Source organism: Syngnathoides biaculeatus, chromosome 11 (genome assembly GCF_019802595.1).
Source record: "Syngnathoides biaculeatus isolate LvHL_M chromosome 11, ASM1980259v1, whole genome shotgun sequence".
Taxonomy (NCBI): domain Eukaryota; kingdom Metazoa; phylum Chordata; class Actinopteri; order Syngnathiformes; family Syngnathidae; genus Syngnathoides; species Syngnathoides biaculeatus.
Genome location: NC_084650.1, coordinates 27851916 through 27875129, shown reverse-complemented (window position 1 = coordinate 27875129; position 23214 = coordinate 27851916). Strand labels below are relative to the sequence as shown.

Below are 23214 nucleotides of genomic sequence, written 5' to 3'. Positions count from 1 at the left end.
AACTAAAGTAGACTAATCCCCTGGCAATGTAAACTGGTTGTCGATAAAATGTGCAGACCGGGCTGGTACGGCATGTGAAAAATGTATGAAATGATCCGAAGAGTTGTCTTTATCAACACAACACTTGATGACGTGTGGGTTGGATTCAGCAGGACGTGTAATGTTTATTGCACTAAAAGCCATCGCAATTTGGGGTGTTGCTGCTCTGGGGAATGGGAATCTGGACCACGATCCTCTGTCTGCTGCCTTTTGGAGCAGATACAAAACATCGGGAGTTATTTGGAAAAAATGGATGTGACATGCTGACCCAGGGAGATTAGAATATCTTTTGCAACAAAAGTCCAAGTGTTTTGTACTGGGTGTATTGGGAATACTTGTTGAGTCTTTTCTCAAACCTCTGACAATGACATCACCTGGTTCATTACTTTGACAAATTGACGGTCTGCCTTTAATTATATAGAATGTCTTTTCAAAAAGTCTCATGTGACAGGGTTACCAAAGTAAATCTCTCAATTTATTAAAGTTAACAAAGCTTCTTGATAATTAATGCTGCTTCCACCGACTATTTCTGCATTTTTTTCCCCCCTTTTCGATAGCCTGAAGCAATTCCAAAAGCATGGAAAGCCTTTGGGGCATGAGGAGAAACACACACGTTGTATGCTCCCTACTAAGCAGTTATGCATTTCCGGTGAATGTTTTTCTCTTTCTTTTTACTCCCCTCCACCCGCTCGGTCTCTTTGGGGTCTATGGGAGAGCAACTGGGGTTGTAAAAGGCATTGTTGTGAAAGTAAAGTGCCATTAACTCCCACACATCCTGCCTCAGCATGGAGCTTCATAAAACGCAGATGTTGCTCTAAAAAGCTGCAACAAATTGAAGTGTCAGAATTTAAATAAAAAAGTGACCTACGACAAAGCACAATCTTCTCCTATTCTCACCCCAAATATGAGCTTTTCAGAGCTGAATTACGTGCTACGTAGAACCACGCTCAAATTTCTAAGCATTTCGTGCAGAAGCAAGGATGGTGGAGCCACTTCCTATGCTTTTTGAGAAATAAGATGGCCAATCTAATTTAAGATACAACTTAATATAGATCACAATATGGAGCATTGAAAGCTACAATAATTACACAGTGAACTCCAATCATAGTAGTGGGATTCTCTCTCTTAATGTGAGTGCTGGTACGAGGACATAGATTTAAAATCTAATAAGACATCAAACTTATTAAAATGAGAAAAGAAATTCATCCAAATTTTCTTAGCATGGATGAAAGGAAGACCACATCAGTGTTCCCAACTCCTCCTATTGGTTGTCCTAAAAGTTGCGAGGTGTCGCCAGATGACGTCATAGTCTAATTTGCATAATTGATTGGAATGCATGTAGAGGACAGGGGACTAATGCCTTGGGAGGGATTAAAAAATGATGACAAGAACTGCGAATGAACAGTCTTTTGTTGATTCTTAGTTTTCTTCATATTAAAATCAATTCAGTTCTGCTTTTTTAAATGCTAGAGTGGAATAAAAAAAATAGAGGTTTGTGACGTTTATGAACAAACAATCTTTTGACTGAAGCATTCATCTGAACAGTGGGATTAGCCCGGAGGCACTGTTGTGAGACATTTTTTTTTCTTTTTTTTTTTTGTGGTTATGTGTTCACTGCAGTGTGAGGCTATTGTGAACCTGAGCACATGCGATGGATTTGCGAAGGTGGTGATGCTCACCGGCAGTGCCTGCTATTTGTTGAGCACATCAACTGCAGACTCATACAGGGCATGCCCTTTCATGTCTCCAACACATTAAAAAAAAGTAGGCTATATTTGTCGCTGGTCACTGTTTAGAAAAAAAAAAGTCCCTAAAATGAGTTGTAAAGATGCTAGATTTAAGAAGAAAGTTGCCATATTGGGAACAATGGACTGGTCGTTAGTCAATCATATGGAGCATCAGGAGAGACAGCCACTGAATCTTAGTTACACCATCAGTGAGAGGAAGCTAAACCTACAATGCTTTCACTGAAGCCAGGTGAATTAACCACTACAGCCGCAGTGAAACGATTTTTACTAGTGGTACCTCTATTTACAAAATTAATTTGTTCCGGGAGTTGTTTTGTAATGTGAATTTTTCGTAAGTAGAAGTGCATTTTACATGTGAATAGCCCAATCCATTCCAAGCCCCCCACCCAAAAATATGCATTCAAAGAACGTAATGTAAAGAATAACAAAATTATGTTAATTTACTTTTGCTGTTAGGTGACAATGTGAAGAGAAGGGTGAGTGACAAGCAAAAGGCATTGTGGGGGAGGGAGTAGGAGACAAACGTCTGACAGCTGACAGAAAACTTATGTACAAATGTAGGCACACATGTAACTTAATTCCACTATTTTCTTAGGGTCCTTGGTGAATAAAGATGAGCAAACTTGCAAAAAACAAATTAAAAACTCACAAAAAATTTGTACTTTACCAATGTGCTCTAGCGTGTGACCGTGTGAAACCACTAGCACGTGATTCGGTGATGCACAAAAAGCTTCATGGGTGAAGATTCACGTCCCTCCCAGCCAATTGGATGCCAGGAAGATGCTACGGTGATAGCCAATGGGGGCGCACCTCTATTGCTCCACTTTCAAACCAAGATACAGCATGTTTACTTTCAGTGAATCTCACTCTTATTTTTTCCTTTCATATCCTGTATTTGCCTTTGTAACTAGAGACAATATTTTTCTGAGGAGGCTTTGGTAACCTGAATTTTTTGTTACTACAGACGTTCATAAGTAGAGGTGCCACTGTACCTCAATGCCAGTTGTAATGGTATATTTTATCCAAGATTAACTGTTTACAGGTGATAAAAGAGCAAAACCAGAACCTGCCATACTATTAATTCCTCATAGTTTGTCGCCATTCTCATAATATTCTGAGCCTCCCTCCATCTGATGAAGACGTCTTAACTTCCTAGCACAGAGATTTGAGCAATTCCTCAGCCCTGACGAGCTCATCACTAAATTTTCCATCGCCTCATGTGGTGCACAAAATGATCCCCTATTGTCATACAACTGAAGACAATGTTTGTGTGTGGCTAATGGAGGGAAGACGAAAAAGAAATCCACAAAAGACTAAAAATCCCGGCTGACAGGAATAGGAGAGGATGCGTTCAGTCAGGACGAGCTTGTGAAAGAAACTAGCGGATCTCTTGGAAGTTATTTTGCATCCACTTCAGCAAACGCACAAGAAGATCTTAAACAGTCATGTTAGCCTATCAAATACACCAAAGAGACAGGTGGTCATTGTCAAGGTGGAGTGAAGTTGATACAACTTTATTTTAAAAGAATCCACAAGGCAGTTTGATGATGCCGAATGACACATTTAGTCAGTCTGCTACCACAGCATGATGAACTCAATTGAGAATCTGAAACAGCGCTGTGGCGTGATAAATCATTTTATGGGGAGAATAGCTGCCACTTTGGGCTCTAAAGTACATTTTTGTATTCCCCACTTTGCACTGACACTTTTGTTGTTGGTGCTGCGAGTGCCCGCATTGTGCTTGTCATATGAAAATAGACGTGCTATAGCTGACAGGCAGTCATGTTGATGCCACTGTGATGTTGGTGCTACGAAAGGGAATAATTAAGAGCAATTTACACCTTGATATGTTATAGGTGCAGCTTGAATGCAACCGACACTTTGCTTTGATACGCCACTTTTCTCTTCCTTTGTGATGGCTTTTGAAATGAAACCCTATGAAATGAAACTCCTTCAACAAATCTCTCGTGCTGTTTGAAAGGACAATTATTTGACAGAGAACAAAAAGCTACTCTGTCAACAAATAATGGCAAATTGGTTACATTTCAGTAGCACTTTTTGACAACGACTGAAGGTGGTCGAGGCAGCCAACCAACATTTCTTGAAACCAAAAGTTTACATAAGACCATCACGTAGGATTTGGTCACTCTGATAATGGTTTCCTGTTTTCCGTCTACTGACCACACCTCTCATCTTGTCATCTTTAAACCTTCAGATATTTGTCTGTGTTACAGCTAGTTTGATTTTGATAGCCAAATCAAGGTTAACCATTTTGGTCCATGTTCCTGGTTACTTGTCCACATTCACATTTCAAACAACAGTCTTTAAGAGACGATTGTGTCCTTTAGCTGAAACAAGTTGGCCGACCAAGGTCATTTTAATGCTCAGCTAGTTTTGGTTGTAATTTTCTTGACCGATGTCGGTTTTCAACAGAGACTCTCAGCAATGATGTAATAATTCAATTCAAATTTTACCCAACAGAGGATGGCCAGAGCAGTTGAAGTCAAAGTTGAAGTCTCTTGTTATTCCTACATATCCAAACTGTGGTCCACCTTATAGAAAGTGTAAAGGCAGGGTCGTACAATCATTACATGTTTTAAACACAATGAAAACTTGAATATTGAAATATTATATTAGATTATTCACATCAACTTGATAAAATATCTGAAGCTACCATGAAAGGGGTGTATTATTGTGTCATTTTCATTTCTGGGGTTGAGAGGTGCACTAGCTCTATTGGGACGTGCGAAGGGCTGTGTGGTTTCAAAAGTTTGAGTAAGATACATTTATTGGGACACGTGTATTTGGCACAATGCTTGTAATCAGTAACTGATCTTTTCATCATTAGATATTTTACAATATCAAACAGTTTCCTTACAAATCTGTGATTGAACTAGGACTAACTTCCCCCTGGTGTCTTGTGTCAGTTGTGTAGAATCACTAAATCTTTTCAAATAAATTTTCTTCCAGTGCTTTTGGTTGTTATAAGTAGAACTTGGCAGCCAAAACTCATTGCCATGTTTGCATGAAAGGGCAAAATTTTGCCGCCTGATAGCATCCACTCGCTGGTCTCATCAGGGCGCTGCATTGTATCTTTGATAGTGAAATGGCTGTTTTGTAATTGCACTCCGTATTAATTTTCCGTTCTGGCGGCCACACGGCAAAGATTGATTAAATTCAAATTGTTGCTACAGGGCCTTGATGAAGCTGTTGCCACACAATCGGATAGAAGTATCATATTGGAGAACAATTCAGGGGGAAAAATGACACCAGCAATGCAGAGGGAAGAGAGACTGATACTGAGTTTTGGGAGTCTACTTTGTTCACATGTCGTCAGTTCTAACCACAGAAGTGGGTGGATGCTCCGGCCAGCTGAGTCTCGGATAAGCAGCCTCATCTACCACTTACCCAGGAGAGTCTGAGCCTTTGCAGTCAACCTCGTAAGCCAATCCAGTGCATGTCCCATAAATCAGTCCACAGGCTCGGCTCGAACGGGAGGGGCAAGATGGAATGTGATGGTCTTGTTTTTACAGTTGAGGGGCACCCTTAGTGCGCCAGGCAAACCATCATCATCAGCATAGCACCAAGTCTTGTCTTTCATGCAGTCTCTCTTTTTATTTATAAGAACCTAAACCACCACCACCTCCCGAACACCCCCAAGATTCATCGTGTTCAGCTCTCCCTACAAAGCCCATCTTTCATCCATCTCCTCCTCCTGTCCTCCCCTTTCATTTTATCAGAGCTGCTGTCTGGCAAACATTGCTGTAATTACATCTATCACTCATCCAAATGTCTTCTAATTTCTGCAATGAAAATGAAGAAATCTGGCAGTCAAATGTTAATTGTGAAAGAAACTGAAATCGCAGGATGGTCTTGTTAGATCCTTAATACGTGCATGATGTCAGGGGTTCACGCGGTTCTCCAGTTGCACGTTAGCACCAGTCAATTTATGAAGAGCGACTGCAACGCTGAATGTCTGACAGCTTGTCACAGGCTGCACGCATGGCTGTGCCCTCCCCAGGGCTATTAAAATATGTCACTTCAACTTAATTCTTGTATCTACTGTATATGCCATTCTTTGGCTGCATTTGCTTGATAGTTTGAAGGCCCCTTGAAGGGCCCAACCGTACTCCAGGTTTTGACCTTGGCCTCGGTCAATCGCGAGGCACCAGGTTTTGGCCTAAGGAATGTTTAACCTAACCTGTGTTAACAAACAATGAACTTGCATCGAAATTGGTGCAAACAGCAGCTGTTTAACAGCTGTGTAACAGCAACAGGTGGGTGGAACAATCAGCACACAATGGATGTACTGTTAATGAATCATTATATCATTGTTAGGTTCAGAGGCAGCAAAGGCCGGGCGGTTGGCTATTGAACTCCTGTGTGAAGTACAAATAAGCCCGTTTTTGCAATGAAACGTTGGTGGGTGCGCTCGAATGTCCAGGCAAGGATAGGATTCTTCCACATTATTGTACCTTTAGAAAACCCTCAGTAGCACAGGACAGGAATAGCTTTTATTCTTTTTTGGCTCATGATTTAAAAAGGTGCAGCTACATAAATAGCAAAATAATGGTGTAAGTATTTGTATTTCCCAAAATAAAGTGTTAATTACACTTAAAAATGAAATAAATATCCTTCACTGTTCAAATCTCTTAAAAAGACAACACTGTTGTCCAATTGTGTCAAAAAGAAGTCAACGGGCCTCCCATACGACATTTCAAGGTGACGAGTACGCAACGTACTGGTTTGTGTCGGAAGTGTGTTGAAGAATACGCTGTCAAGCGTCGCAAGAAGGCAGACTCATTTGCTGCAATACTTTCTGTTTTTCATCTGCTTGTCTTCATGAGGCTGAGCAGAAGCCTATCCCACCTGAGAGGTGTGATACAGCTTGCACCGGCCACCAGCCAATCAGAGGGCACCAATAGTCAAACAACCACTGCCAACAATGAACAATTTAGATTCTTGACATAAACCAGAGAATCGTGAGAACACAAAGTCAAGCACTTGGAGAACATGCAAGTAGGAAAGCTATTGCCCAGATTCAAACACAGAACCTCAAAACTGTGAGGCAAATGTGCGAAGTACTTGGCTGAAAAGAAAAAAAAATCTATAAAAGGATGCAATCAAAGTTCAAATTAACACTACAAATTTACAATCACTTTGACCCTGGAATGAAACATAGCCTTTTAAAGTTGCCCTTAGGTCGTCAAAGATGTCACCAGGCCGGTGAAACAGGGTTCTTCCTTTCCAGCTTTTGCAATATAGTATGTTGTTTGGTGTTTGCCTCTCTAACACAACAAATATCCCCTTTGCTAATTGTCAGCTTTTTCAAATTGCCCTCCTTACGGTAAGCGTCACAATTAACCTTTGTACTTGCTCTCCTGATCCATGTGGCGAATACAACGCCCTCACCAAAAATCCACACAGCAGGCGCTCGGTACCCCACCTGCCCACCTGTCAACCTTTCCATGACAGCAGAGCAGACCACCCGCCTCTGCATGTGTGATTGACTCATTATAACTCTGCACAGCTTTTAGCAGAGGACATCTTTAAATACAACCAAAACAAATACAGAATTGAGGTGCTTATGCCTAACTGAGCTCACATGCAAATTTTCTTGTAAACACCCAAGTCTGGTGGGTGGGGGGGCCTAAAAGAGGGACAGAAGCTGACTTTTAAATTAGATCAATGGTCGGTGTTGGAATGGAACGCCATAGGCCAGAGCGGGAGTGGGTCAATGAACTTTCATCAGCTGTGAAAGGATGTGCTTCGCCTTATGTACTAAGCACAAATCCAAAGTGCTGCTTAGCTTGACAAAAAGTAATTGTGAAACTATTGAAGCAACTTATGCAAGGAATTTTGTCATGAGACTAAACTCTGTTTTAATTCTGTAAGAGTGTTCACATTGATTGTTTGAAGTGTTGAAATGTGAGAAAAACATTTGAGAGTAAAATAAAATGCTTAAGCATCAGACGATACCATTTTCATTGGCTCAACACGATTATAGATGGAATTTCAATGTATTTTGTTCAAGGTTAAATGCTGAACAGTGTGAAGTTTTACTTCTCGTACAAACGCGTTGGAATTAATCGCTTCAATTCTTCTACATGCACATTATATGTTAGATACTGTATATTACTGATACTGATGGCTTTCAGAAAACAAAACAAAACCAAGTAATGTTGCACACATTGGTTTGTGCTGTAAAGGGCTGGTGTAATTTTACTCTCTCTCACGATCCAATCACATATTAGACTAAATGGGGGAAAAAAAGTCAATTTCCTGTATTTCTTTTTTTTCCCACTGCTTTGTGGTGCTGCTTCATTTTGACATGTGGAACAAACACAAAACCTCTGCGCTCCTATTATATGTCTGGACTTCACACCAGCATAGCATAGCAAAAATCCAAACTCTCTTTCTGTCTGTCTCTCTCTCCCTCTCTGCTTCCGACTCAAAAAAAGCACCCTTACATAATTAATACAATGTGCCTTCTCATTCAGTCACATTCACTTTGTGTCAGGCAGGACTATGTGTTTAATATTCCATTTTATCTTGTCACTGAGACCCGGTGAGGTACCCGTTCTCTCATTTCCCCCTTTACCTTCCGCTTTTTCTTTCCTCCAACCTTCCCTTGAAAAGTCCCGTCGAGGTAATTTTAACAACCTCTGGAAGTAGGACATTGTAATACGGTGAGTGACGGTATGAAGCTTGAGGGGCAGCTTGAGCTCCGTTAGCAGAAAAGCACACAATTAGATGGAGTGGTTCACATTGGGTTAGCCATCAGTGCGTAAAAAGACACTTCCCACTGTTTTCTCAAGGAACCAGAGACAGTCAATACGTGTTCATGTGCAACTTGGACATTTAACTGCACGAACTGGATTATTGTTGTTGTGCTGTGTATCGAGTTGTGTTCTTGGATCGATTAATCATTTACACACTTTCTGTGATGAATGCATGCATAAGACTTACTGGACATGTTTACAGTAAACCCTCAAATGTCACATGAAAGAGTTAAGACCAATAAAGCCCTGTTTATTTTTTGGGTGAAATGAAAATCTGTTCCAGATTTAAACTGTACGGGCCTTTTTTTTCAGTAGTTAAGCTTCGTAATTATTTATATAAATGTCATTTATTTAAAGTTCACAAATTTGGCATTTCTGTAGTCTTTATACCAACGGTATGGTCTTTTCATTCTTTTGGAAAGGGCCCCCCCTCAAAAAAAAACACGGTAACTCAAAGCAAAAGCAAAACCCGGGCCCTTAATTAATAATGTGACACTCACTAAATTCTGCTCTACTGATGACTTTTATGGTACTGATGAACACTGGTCCACGTCTGAATTAAATTGTCCAATTAAAATGGGATTTTCCAAATAATCCACTTTTTTTAAAATGACGTCAACATTTGCCTTTCCTTTTAATGAAACAAGCAAACACACCCCTAGGACTCAGAGTGCAGAAATGGTTTTGGTTAGAGGGTGCAGTATTTCCTCATCGAAAAGGTTATCGTGCCCGTCAAACAGAAACAGACGTGGTGATCTCTTTGCAGCTCCACATTATTCACCGCGGCGCGAGCCGTCCCACAATACTACTTAATGTGAGTCAGAATCAATAGGCTTAGCAATATCACCTGCTATCCAGTGCTGCACTTTTAACAGTGACCATGTCCGCGAAAAGATTTGAACATGTGCACGGTTGGAAAAGCGGGTGGCATTCAGTCAGAGACTGGTCAACGGAAGGGACATTTAATAGGCACATCTTTTTTTTTTTAGCTTGAGTTACATACATAAGGACGATGACAGGGGCCTGACACAGTGTAAGTAATTTGATTTCCCTGCTTGCGCCCACTCATGATAGCATGCGGAGCAATGACACGAAAACGTCCGTATGAGTGGCAATGGGTAATGTGTGGGCAAGAAGTGTGTGCGTGAGTGTGTGTGTTGTGTGGAAGTGGCAGGTGTCAAAGATCCAATCCTGCCATCGGCTTCTCCGCTTCCTTTTCTCAGAGGACGGCGGCCGAGTCCCACAAGAGCCTTTGCGTGGACTTTTAAATGCAACATGGCCGAACCTATCTTGAGAAATGAACAAGTCGTGGCTACTTTATTTATTTTGTGATGCTAATCTGAGCCGAGTAGGTGCACACAACACACAAAAGCCCAGCCCTCACCCTGCGGTGCAGAACTTACGAAGGGGGTAGTGCAAAGCTGTGTGTCTGTCCTCTTCATGCATTTTGGCCTCGTCTTTAACGAGCACGGCATGAGAAGAGGCACATCATTAAATAGAGCCCCTCAGAGACTTGCCTGTCTGCCATTTAACTTAACAGCCAACCTCTCCCATTACCTTTTATCCTTTCCTTTAAGAGGCAGGGGCTTTGAAAAGTTAAATTTGGCCCCCATTGATTGAATCCCTCACTTAGTTATGATATGAAAGGAAGGACAATAAAGCCTCCACTGTGCACTTGTTTTCCCCTCGCTAACTCTAAGCTCGAGACTGTAAATAACCAGCAACTGATCTGCCTGACTTTACATTAATACGATAATTATGCTAATGCCCAGAAAGATTTGCCTGAAGGAAATATCTTTTTTTTGTACAAATGGCTCTTTGTGAATAATGTTGTTAATGTTGATTAATTCACTTAATTGGCTTGTGCACCACCGCCGGCCATGATGCATAAAACACATCCATGCGTCTGACCTTTTTTCACGCTCGAGTGGGCGAGAAACAAGCGGAAACTAACATATAGCACAACATACTTCAGACTGACTACTGGTAGTAATCATCCAGGCAGTGATACAACCATGCACGCTGCACTTCAGATCTGTATCATTTACAAGCTACAGCCATATTAATGATAAATTGCTTTAGCTACATGATATTCTTCGTATTTCACTTAATTGGAACACCGTTATTGATAATGGACGTTTTTTTTCTGGATGAAGGCAACAGAAAATGATATGATGGCATTGTCAAAAAGATCCTTGTGCAGAGTAAGCAGGCAGTCAGATTGCTCCGATCTTAACCACTACACCACTGATAGCCTCTAGTGTGCAATTTTTTTCCATGTCACCGGTGGATTGCTATATAAAGTCCGTCAAGGCATGTATGGATGAGGGAGGTGTAGAAAAATTTGACCTACACCCCAACCCTCCATGAGTGCTGAATCGTTGCAAACAGAGATTAAACACTTTTTTTTTTTGCAGTTAACTGAATGGGATGAAGTTCATTCAACATTTATGTGACGTTTTCATGATCTCATTCACTGCGGGACGTTTTTTTTAAACCAAAACTCCACACGTTGCTAGCAATTTTAGAGCATTTATAGTGATCTTTGAAGACCTACAGAATATTGTATTTTTGTCTAAATGTCAGCACTGAAACCTACCAAAGGAGAGTGTAGATGCTCTCCTTTCACCTGAAAAAAAATGGTTCTTGTTTTTTCTATTCTTTAGATTTTGCAGCAAAAAGAGGAAAACAAGCTTTTTTGGAAAAAAAAAGTCAAGCAGAACAATGGCTTTGACTGTAGTTTTAGCTTCTGACACAACACATTATGAAGCAACAAAACAATGGCATTTCACCCCCCCCACCCCCATAATCGATGTGATAAGCTGAAACACACCCCCTTTCGTTAAAAACTCGATCTCAAATCCATAGTGATGAAAGGCCACGCTCTATTGGTGTCTGTTTGGCATTGCAGTTATGTTGACGGTTAAATTTCACAGACAAGCTTGGGGGGAACTCATTGAACCAATACCCATTGAAAAATATCTTTCACCGGGTGAAGTAAATGTAAACAAATGAGTTAATAAAGATGAGGATCCATATTTGTAAATTTGACAAACACCAAAATTGTTGCTCAATTAAATCATGTTTTAATATAAAGGTAAAAGTTTGAAAATTTAAAAATGAATTCCCATCTGAAATATATGTCTATAATTTTTTTTAAAACGTTTCTTTTATATTTTCAGGGCATTTTTTAATGACAATTTTGAGCTGCAGATTCTATTTCACATATGAAAACTATGTAATAAGGTAAAAGGCGATGCAGCCCATCTCTAGATCCATCTTAAACTTGAGTTAATGTCCAAGATCTCTTGAAGAGCCTTGACCAACAAAAAAGGTCCAGCCTCATTCATAGTTGATATCGCGAGTCACATGTCGAGTCGCTTGCTGCTGAGACTGAATGTCGAATTAGAGCGCAGCTCACCAAGGTCACTTGGGGGACAACGAAAGAGCCTCAACCCCGAATGCTGAATGAAAGATATTCGTGATAGTGTCTGTAGGGCTTGGCTGAAAAGGGTCGTCAGTGGCAAAATCTGATTTTTAAATAGTTACCAAGTCAACATGAAGGCAGCAAATTTACAGCCCCGCCGGTCCTGCCTTGTGGTATTTAAAGGTTCCAAATGGGGCACATTGAAACAGGTTTTACAATGGTATAAGAATACTGTACATAGTGTCATAGCACAAGAAGGCACATTCAGTTACTGCGAGACTTATTACTTTGCATCTGAACGTTTTATGATATAAATATATAATGTACTCATGAGTTCAGCATTTCTTAAGCCTTGGTTAATAGTTTACTACGAGGCTTATACTTGCATACAAATTTGTTTAAAAAACCAAGGAACCCCATATGTGGGTAGGATGGTGTTTTTTTCCCCCGTAGAACAGTACAATTTTGCAGGTATACTAACTACTATATATAACCCAAATTACTACCTGGACATGCGAGGAAGTTTCTCATAAGTTTCTACAAATTTGTGTTTGTAGCATGTAGTCAAGCCTGTGAAAGTGATGTAAACAACTGTTGCTCACCGCATGCTAGAGCAAAATTGTCATCATGTTACCCTTGTACTGTCTTTATCTCTGCTCGTTAAAACTCCAGAATCTCCACTTTTCAGCAGTTCTGCCCTGAGTCCCTTCTCAGATAACATTTTTCTCCCCATGCTGAAAGGTAGAAATCCTGGTTCTCCTTCATTGATTGTTAGCATGTTTCGATGTGCTGCTACATGTTCCAGTCAAGCTTTTCTATGTCAATGTGATAGACTGATGAGGAAAAAAAAAAGATTAATGGAGGTAGAGGTGTTGCCTTTTTTTTCCCCACCGAAAAGTAAATGAAGTGAGAGGGGTTAAAATGCCTCAGGGCTCTCCCTCTCTCACTCCACCCCTCCCTCATTACAGTACATTGCAGTGATAGCTGTCTCTTTGTATTCTGGACAGAAAAGTGTGAGCTACAGTGTACTGGTCCACGGGTGATTATTCCCACTGATTTAAACAGAGTGTTTAATTTATATTCTGAAGAGATAAAACACATGCCCATGAAGGGTGTAACTGTGCATGCGCAGCAGATTCTCACGTGTTAATACCTCCCGCTTCATGACTTCACTATCAGCTCCTAAATGTGAGTCAGTACTACAGGTAATGGAGCTGATTATAGCCAGCTGGGCCGCGGGCCAGCTGCCTAGAGGGAGCGCGGACCGCCCGCTCGGTGTCTCATATCCTGGGATCCCTGTAATACAAACCCGGCCTGGCAGTCTCTCGGCGGCTATCCTGCCCACTTGCAGGTCTCTGCCGGTCCACGTGTATATGTGTGTGTGCCTTCGTATCACCTTGTTTACTCTCCCAGTAACAATGATGCCACAAGTCCATTGTGACTGCGTTTACAGCTCAGGGTCGGCTGCGGAGTGAGACTGCTATTTTCTGTCCTTGAGGGAGGTGTTGTGGGCGAGGGAAACTAGATCAGCAGTCACAAACCTTTTGTTGCCCCACAGGCAAGTGACTTATGAAGCAATAATCTACCACCAAAACAAAGGAGGAAAAAGTGCAATGCAAAATTATATTGAATGTAATTTGTAATTAGTAGGTGCCTTGTGTTTGTTTCTCTGACAATGAGACCAGCAGTCTGTTACTTATGTCCAGTCTACTCTGTAATTTTGTTTAGGTTGCCATAATTGCAGAGACTGCTGTTTCACAAAGACAGCTATCCATCACTCCATTTTCTATAGCACTTGGTCTCATTAAGGTCCCTGATCGTCAGCCAAATGCAGCTTCACAAGACAGGATTTTGGAAGTACAACCAAGGTATTCAGTACTTTTTTTTAAATCAACTTTGTTTCATTCCCATATTACACAGAGCTTGGTGCTTGAGAATCACCTTTAGCAAAGAAAACAAAACTGCATTTCAAGTAGTACTGCTTATGTCTTCTGTCTCTGAAATGCAGCGTTTACTTTCTTAAAACTTATTGGCTCGTCTTTAGTGTTGTCATTCAGCCTTTTCTCTTTTCAAAAGATTCTATTGAAAAAGTGCTTGCTGTAACTCATTTTTTGCTAGCTTGCGGCCTTTCGGTGATATGACCGTTTCATGACCGAGACGAGCAGTTTGACACGTACATGGGCAGAAGCAGCTGATAATCAGATAAAACATATTTCAGACACTGATGACCATAAAAATATTTTGTATCAAGTCACCCTCTGCAGCCAATGTTCCACAGACAGGCATCAATCTGTCACCTGGTGCTCGGGGACCACACAATCGCACAGCTGAAATGTAGAATGACAGTGACTAATCAGTTGAAGAAGCATTTCCCTGATAGAGATCACCCTCTTTTGTCATCTATGAAATGTCACATTTGATTGTGCAGCATAGCGTAGTTGAGAATTACAGTGTAATGAAGGTGTCACAATATTACCTCCAAAAGGCCAAAAAAAAAAGGTGGTTAAACTGAATTACATGGTGGTGTGGTTCGTCACTTCAGCTCACCACACGTCACCAAGACCAAAAGTGCCCTTACAGCGGCTCTTGACAAGTGATTGTGCATGTGGGTGGGAAGACGGTAAATACCGAGCGGCAGGGGCACGACCCACGATCTTAACTCTCCTTATGCTGACTGTGCATGATGCATCCCATGCAAATTGCCGACCAGTGTCAGTGAATATTGCTCTTCTCCTGCAATGACCTGGGCTAATGTAATCATATGTGCACAAGAAGATGTTGGGCCTCGAGTTCAAATTTGGGCATGGCTCTGTGAGATTTTTTTTGTCATGTTATGATAGATGCTGTCGATCGGTGGCATTGGTGCTTGGGGCTATTTTTTCCCACTTTTCAAAGGGGTGCTAATTAGAAAGTAAATTACATTTTAACCAGCACACATAACATTTGGTGAGTTCTCAGGCTTGTTGAGGGAACCAACAAGTGATTCAATTGTCGCAACGCTTCAAAAAGCTAAATCCTTCACTCTGCACGTTTTGCTCCATTTCCTCATCTTTCTCTGATCAACCTTTAAAAACAAGCTCTCCGACACGCTGTGCGCCATTTGCATGGCCTTTTTTAACAATCCACTCCTAATCTGATCCACTCCTGTCCTCCAAACCCCAGCCCGTTACCTGTTTTAATCCGCCTCCTAACCCCTGATCAAGCCTCATTTCCCCACCCGCCGTCCACCAAGCAAAAGCAGGCTTGACGAGGTGTTCGACAAACAAGTGTGATTCACTCACTTTCTGTCTAGATTATTAACACACCTAGCATGCTCAAGCGTCATGAATAAGCAATGCGGATCCGGTAGCCTATTTTCTTTCTCTCTCTCTCGCTCGCTCGCTCCTCGCACTGACACAGCGAGCTGAATGCCAGGATTGTGTGGAAAATGAGCTGTCAGCAGAGGGCCCTCTATAAAATACATCAGACTCATTGTGAGCTCTAGAAAATAATGAACTATTCACATTTCTCACTTTGATATGTTCCACACGCTATCTATAACAAATGCACACAGATAAGCAGTTTCCCCCTTGAGCTGATTAAAACGCACTGGCTGTATCCAGGGAAGCTTTGCCGGGATCAGGTGATGCTCCCGCCGTGTTACGACATTCCACACCCGAGAGATAATCTACATTCTCAGTTTGTCCCCGTGTGCAGAAACCCAGCTGCAAAAGACATTTGTAAAAACTTAAAGCATCAAAACACATCAAGTTTGTTTAAATCCATCCTCACATCCCTCGATGTATTCCCACATGGATTTAAGTAAAGAACTAACAGGAAAAGGAAGGGCGGGACGGGATTTTTTTTCTTAAAAAAAGAATTTGTTGATTTACTTATGCAAATACGGCATACAAACACTACTACCAAGAGACTGCAGCTATTTTTAAACATGAAAGCGGTGTAGAAGGTTTCTTAACATATTCAGACGTGTAAAAACAAAGAAAGAGGTGGCAGCCTTTTTTTCCCACAGGGTAAAATAGACACTGGTCAGCTTTTCTTCTATTATGAGATAAAATAAACAATTAAAATTGATAGATGGCTAGATACATTTTGGACCAGCCCAGGCACCTCATCCTGCTAGCATTCATATGATGCTGTTATATTTTAGTGGCACTTGCTATGGTGTACAAAAAACATTACCACACATGTGCAGGATTTCGAGTTAAAGTTGATGGATTCGGTGACTTCTGATGTAGTGTCGAAGGCAGAAAGTTTCCAGATGAGGGTTTAATACACATGACACACTGCCCACAACCTTTAGGATCGAAAGACTCCAATATGTTTATCTGAATGTGCAAAGCCTCAACAGCAGTGTGAAATTACATTTCAGAACTTTAGAAATAATGAGTCTGACTAAAATTGTGATATGGTTTGTGCATTATTCAATGACCAATTACATAGATTAAAAAAAAATACGCTCTAAGTGCCTGGAAATTGTTATGTCCTTTAAAGGCTATAATACAAAAGTTAAGGCATTGGCCCAGGTGCTATGTGGAGCTGGGAGAAACGGTGAGTCCGTCATCACACCATGCGACTAAAATGGGCCAATTAAGGGAGATGAACTGAACAGAACTGTGCAGCAACTTTTTTTGTCGTTTGTGCGGCAGGCTACACATAAGCGACGCAGAGGTGCTGCGCGGGACAGTGCGGGTGTTATTGAATATAGTCATTAAAATCAGGAGTCTTATTGAGCGATAATATAATGATGTGGAATTTGTTAGGTCTGTCACAGAATTAATGTACAAATGATAAATTGTTTATGCAGTGTTTAATATTAGCATTCAAGCTTCTTCGCAATTAGTTTTGACAATTAACAACTAAAAATGTACATCACTGTCATCTGCAGGACTGAAGAGGAACATCACCAAACCAAACTTAAACGTGTGAGCACTTTCTCTCATCTTGCTGATTAATTGTGCAGTGTGGAATTGAAAGACGGCCCTCTATAGTGGTGCATGTTCATTTTAATTCCGCTAATTATTTTTGCCTGCCCTTTCCACGATGGAGAAAACTGGAGCCCAGATGGACACAACTTGAATTTCCAATATATTCCCCTTCATATTCCCCCCAATCAGGCTGGCACTCTGTGGTGCACTTCGTCTCCTTTAACTTCTATTGCGACTCCCTGCCGCTCTTTGTCATCGTCGGACATTTTGCCTCCACGGCTCCCCACATTAGATTAAGCAAATCAAAATGGATGGTCCCTGTATGGAGTCTAGATTGTGGATTGGATCATAAAAATATCATCAAACAAGATTTGTTGGTGCACTCTTGATTCGATGTTGTCAAAGTTTTAGTCAACCAAAAAAAAAAAAAAAAAACACTCTTACCTGTCAGATAGTTTCCTCCAACCCCCCCCCCCATTTTCCCTCGCTAAGACTGCTTACTATACTCGCCGCTCATCTCTCCATCTCTGTCTGCTTCACATTGCCTGCTCCTCCTCCTCCTCCTCTACTCCTCCTTTCCCTGCTGCCTACAGCCCCGCCGCCTCGCACACTCTGACACCTGTCAGCATTTTCCTTCGGAGATCACAGAACTGCAAACTAGAAATGTTCCAGTGTTGAATTTAGGGCAAGTTTTTGCAGCAGAAACATACGAGTTTCTTTTACTCCCCCCACTTCAAATTCAACAGGGGAAAAAAAGGGAAGTGCTTGAGTGGCACAAAGTTTAAGGGAAGACAGAAAAAGACGTTTGCAATGAGAGAGAAAGGGGGGGGGGGCTAGATTCAATTAGGAGCAGTGAAACCCAGTGGATAGTGCTGATGGAAGATGGGAATATGGAGGAATCTGTGGCCCACGGTGGGGACCATCTTTCCAGGGCTTCGCGCTTCAGGCACACCCCCATGGGGAGTCAGCACATAGATGAGAGAAATTCTCCAGAGGTGAGGGAGGGGGGAGGAGGAATATGTAAAAAATAAAAGATGTCTGTTCCCTGCTCGAGCTAATTGAGCACTTGCATTTTCTTAGTGTGTAAAAAAAAAGCCACAATGACTATTTTTTTCCTAATCCCGCTATTCTAATGAACTTGAAATAACTGCAAAACCACCAAATCCAACAAACGTGGCACTTTCTACTTTATTCCTACATGAAGAAATTTGACAAAACATGGATGTTAATCCTTAAAAACACAGCGGCTCATCCACATCCACCAGGAATTACGTGAGAGCGCTGACAGTCAAAGGAATACCAAAAAAAAGGAAAAAAGAAAAGATTTAGCTGTCTGTTAGCTGGCTTCTATCATGACACTCATGGCTTGGCACTGCTAAAGCTCCATTCAAGCAAATCCCTCCAATTTCAGTTGAAAAATGAAGAATGTATAAAAAAAAAAATTCCACATTAGGAGGTTATGGTTTCAGTCATTGAAGACAGCCCTTCCTGGATAAATTTCAAGAGATTTACTGCAATTTTTCTGTGCATACTTCAACAACCTAATCAAATAAATCAAAATGAGGTCCTCTTAAGAATCTTGTCAGGAGTAGTACAGAAGAAGAAGTACAAAATAAATAGATTTCATCTATGATTCATCATATCATCATTTCATCTCCCCTCCTCGAGGAGTCACCCCTCTGGAGCCAGGCCTGGAGGCAGGGCTCGAAGGCGAGCGCCTGGTGGCCGGGCCTTCACCCATGGGGCTCAGCCGGGCACAGCCCGAAAGGGTAACATGGGTCCCCCTTCCCATGGGCTCACCACCTGTGAGAGGGGCTGTAGGGGTCCAATGTGAGCTGAGCGGTGGCCAAAGGCAGGGACCTTGGCCATCCAATCCCCAGCTACAGAAACTAGCTCTAGGGACATGGAATCTCACCTCTTTGCCAGGGAAGGAGCCCGAGTTGGTGCGTGAGGTCAAGAAGTTCCATTAGATATAGTTGGACTCGCCTCTATGCACCACTTGGGCTCTGGCACCACTCCTCTTGAGAGGAGTTGGACTCTCTTCCACTCTAGAATTGCCGACGGGGAGAGACGAGCAGGTGTGTGTATACTTATGTCTCCCCGGCTCGGAGCGTGTACGTTGGGGTTTACCCAAGTGGATGAGAGGTTAGCCTACTTCCACCTGCAGGTAGAGGGACAGGTCCTGACTGTTGTTTTTGCTTATGCACCAAGGAGTACTGCAGAATACCCACCCTTTTTGGAGTCCTTAGAGTGAGTGCTGTAGAGGGCCCCCTCTGGTAACTCCATCATTGTGCTGGGGGACTTCAATGCCCACGTGGGCAATGACAGTGAGACCTGGAAAGGTGTGATTGGGAAGAAGAGCTGTTCGGTCCCTGTAAGACCGATGCCAGAGATTGGTCCGCATTGCCAGCAATAAGTCGTACTCGTTTCCAGGGAGAGTTGGACTCCGCCAAGGCTGCCCTTTCTCACCGATTTTGTTCAAAACTTTTATGGACAGAATTTCTAGGCGCAGTCGAGGCGTAGAGGGTGTCCGGTTTGGTGGCCTCAGCATCGCATCTCTACTCTGATAATGTGGTTCTGTTGGCTTCATCAAGCCGTGATCTCCAGCTCTCACTGGAGCGATTCACAGCCGAGTGTGAAGCAGCTGGGATGAGAATCGGCACCTCCAAATCCAAGACTATGGTCCTCAGTCGGAAAAGGGTGGCATGCCCTCTCCAGGTCGAGGATGAGATCCTTCCCCAAGTGGAGGAGTTCGAGTATCTTGGGGTCTTGTTCACGAGTGAGGGAAGAATGGAGTGAGATATCAACAGACAGATCGGTGTAGCGTCTGCAGTGATGCGGACATTGTATTGGCCCATTGTGGTGAAGAGGGAGCTAAGTCGAAAGGCAAAGCTCTCAAATAACCAGTCGATCTACGTTACTACCCTCACCTATGGGCATGAGCTGTGGGTCGTGACTAAAAGGACAAGATCCCGGATACAAGCGGCCGAAATGAGTTTCATCCGCAGGGTGTCCGGGCTCTCCCTAGATAGGGTGAGAATCTCGGTCATCCGGGAGAGGCTCAATGTCAAACCGCTGCTCCTCCGCATTGAGAGGAGCCAGATGAGGGCATCTGATTCGGATGCATTCCGGACGCCTGCCTGGTGAGGTGTTCTGGGCATGTCCCACCGGAAGGAGACCCCGAGGACGACCCAGGACACGCTGGAGAAACTATGTCTCTCAGCTGGCTTGGGAATGCCTCGGGATCCCTCCGGAAGAGCTGGAAGAAGTGGCTGGGGAGAGGGAAGTCTGGGTATCCCTGCTGAAGCTACTCCCCCCGCGACCTGACCCGGAAAAGCAGTAGACATTGGATGGATGGATGGATGGATGGATAGATTTTATCTACAGCTGCTGTTGGACTTGAAGTTTGAAAATGATTTAATTTGGAAAGGAAGAGATCAGGAAATACAACATATTTTGTTTGTATTGGTGAACTGTAAACAATAAATTCAAAAATGTGTTAAGATGATAAAAAGCTACACTTTTTACACTCTTTATATTTATAGATGACATAAATGTAGATTCATAGATGAAATTGACATGAGAATATAGGTAGTTTTCTTTTCTTTTTTTTTTTTTTTGCCTCAGTGGTATATACAGTATATGTTTAAAGATGAGTGGTTTTCCCCAAAGTGCTGGTACAGCTCCATTACCTCAAGTATTTCTTTGGTTTATTTATTCATGTTGTAATTGTCAGCTGTAGTTGTGTCCACTACTTATGTTAATAAACTACGCAATTAAACATTCACTTCTTTGATTTGATTCTGCATGTGGTAATAGTTTAGCGCCCCTTTCCCAATTAGTTTTTTGATCCTTTCTCTGTTCCAGAAGTACTTTTCCATTGCATTCACCTCCTTCTCTTTTTATTTATGCTCACCACACAACACAAACAACCAGACCGCACGCCTGAGCTCGGGTGGGTCTTTTGATTGCTCAAGGGCACTTTGCCCTGCCTTGAGGTCCAGGTATGTTTGTTTTGGTCAGCTGAGATAGGCACCAGCCTACCAGCGACCCTAGTGAGGATAAGCGGTATAGAAAAACACATTTATTTGTTCGTTTTTTATATTTAACTCTTTTATTTTTCTGTGCAAGCCGCTCCTTCCCTTTACATTGTTTGTCCAGATGTTTGCCTGAATTGAAAGTATTCTACCAACCAAAAAAGGTACAACATTAGTGACAAACAATAAATGTGATGGAGAAAGAAGGATTGTCCATTGTGATGGAGAGCAGTGGGAGAGGGGGTTGGTGGTGGTGGGGGTTCTGTTTGAGCACAAAGGGAACTTTCATGAAAGAAAGCCGACATGTTTATAAGTCTGTGGAGGGTCTTTGTGTGAAGGTAAGTCCCCTTTCCTGGGCAAACAGCACCTTTGCTTGGCACTGGGAATGATAAACATTTGCTCTGTTAATACATTGGAGTTAAACCCGTGCAGCTTCCTGGCTGTTTTGTTTCCGGCCCTCTTCGACACAAGAAAACCTGACAAGAAAAGTATGGTGGGAAGGCATCCCCACTCTTGTCTGTTGTTGTATTGTGCAAGAGTTCTGCCTCCCAGTAGACGTACGAGCATGTTTAGTGAATTATTTGTCTTCTGATAATCTCCTCCCATCGCCCGACATGAAGTAACAGCTGCACACAGTCCATTTTTGTCAATTAAATGAACTCAAAGTGAGGCCAAACCTGCCTCTGCTGTTTTCCGTAACTCCCTTTGATGTTTTGGTGACTCTGATTGGGGTGGATTGCAGATGCGCTATTGGATTTAGACACAGGATATTCAGAGTACTCCACTGTTTTATTTTTAGCACATCTGGTCTTCTGGGTCATTTTCCTCTTGTTGGACCCATGACCTGTAGCAAACAGCAATCTGTCTGACTGACACTAGTGAGCACACTTTGCCCCAGAATTCCTTGATATTCTTCAGATTTTTATTGTACTACCCAGTACACAATAGTCTTTTATTTCTTTGTGGGCATTGTTCTGGTTTCTGTTACTGTAGAGCTGATGCGACGTTCTCCCCCAAAATCCAGTTTTTGCCACAGGAAATTCTCCCTGAGGTATGTGGTTTATCGGTACGCATTTTGGTGTATTCAAGACAGTCAATTTTAAATTATATCAGTGACCATTGTGACTGAGTCTTTCTTTAACAATAGGCTACCAACAATCTCCCAACATGTGCTTAAGGTCATTATAGTATTAATAAAATGACTAACTTAATGTTGGCCCAAGACTATCACGAAAACCAGGGGTCCTCAATCCTAATGTGAATCTTTGGCCGATCATAATCTTGCTTCTTATAATTCTCTTGTGACACTTGCCGTTTACTGATAGACAATGAAGACGAAAATTTTTTAATTTTTTTTGGGGGGGAGTAATGTCAAAAACATCTCAAAACAAGATGACCTCATTGTAATTCGAAACAGCTCCTTTGCTATTCTTTTCTACTTAAAATGACAGACAACACTGTGCAATGACACTGTTAAGCGCGCACCGCAAATCCACAACGCTACGCCAAATCATGACAAAAGACGGGCGAGCAGCCAGGGTGATGCTGTCCATTTGCACAGCTGTCATTAAGTGCGGATAATAATGTTAATATTCTCCAGTTACACAACACCTTCAGCCAAAATTGCTCCCAGCTACATCAACTTTAAGGAAACCTTATTATTCATTGACATAAAAGCATATTTTTGTTCTTTCGCGCTCATTAAAAATTTATTTTGTACTTCAGTAAGGGGAAGAAGAAAAGTGAGGGGCTTAATGTGGTTAGAGTTAAAATAACACCACCGAGGGAAGACATGGCTATGAATAAACCCTTTTTGGCGGGGAAGTACGGGTCATCCGAAAAGTTTTCCCCCAAAGCGCACACTTGTGGTGTTTTCCTGCGATCCCGAATAAGCCCCCAGGTTCACGGCAACATCTGCAGATGTCTTCATCCTTTTCCAATGTGATTGGCAGCAGTTAAGGGGCCAACGCGACCCCTTACACTGACTGCTGCCAAACGAAGGGATGTCTTTTTAAATGCTGCAGTCAGATATGAAACATCCACATTAACTCTCCGGCTAAATGATCCCTCTGAATAATGGATCAGGGCTCATGGAAGATATGTAAAACTCCACCTTTGTGAGCCTAACTGCTGCCACGCCAGCTCACGGGGATTCAACGAAGCTTCAAACGGAAACATAGCTGCTGTCAATCAAAGTGTGTTGCCTGAAGTTGCATCAGAATGGTACCGTGTAGTGTTTTATTTCCCTCTCCAACT

At 42.1% G+C, this 23214-nt stretch overlaps 1 protein-coding gene across 3 annotated transcripts in view; it reads right to left on the bottom strand.

Moving 5' to 3' along the window:
- Window positions 1-23214, bottom strand: part of pcdh19 (protocadherin 19) — a 69717-nt gene that overhangs the window by 4935 nt on the left and 41568 nt on the right. The gene's annotated exons all lie outside the window — the stretch shown is intronic.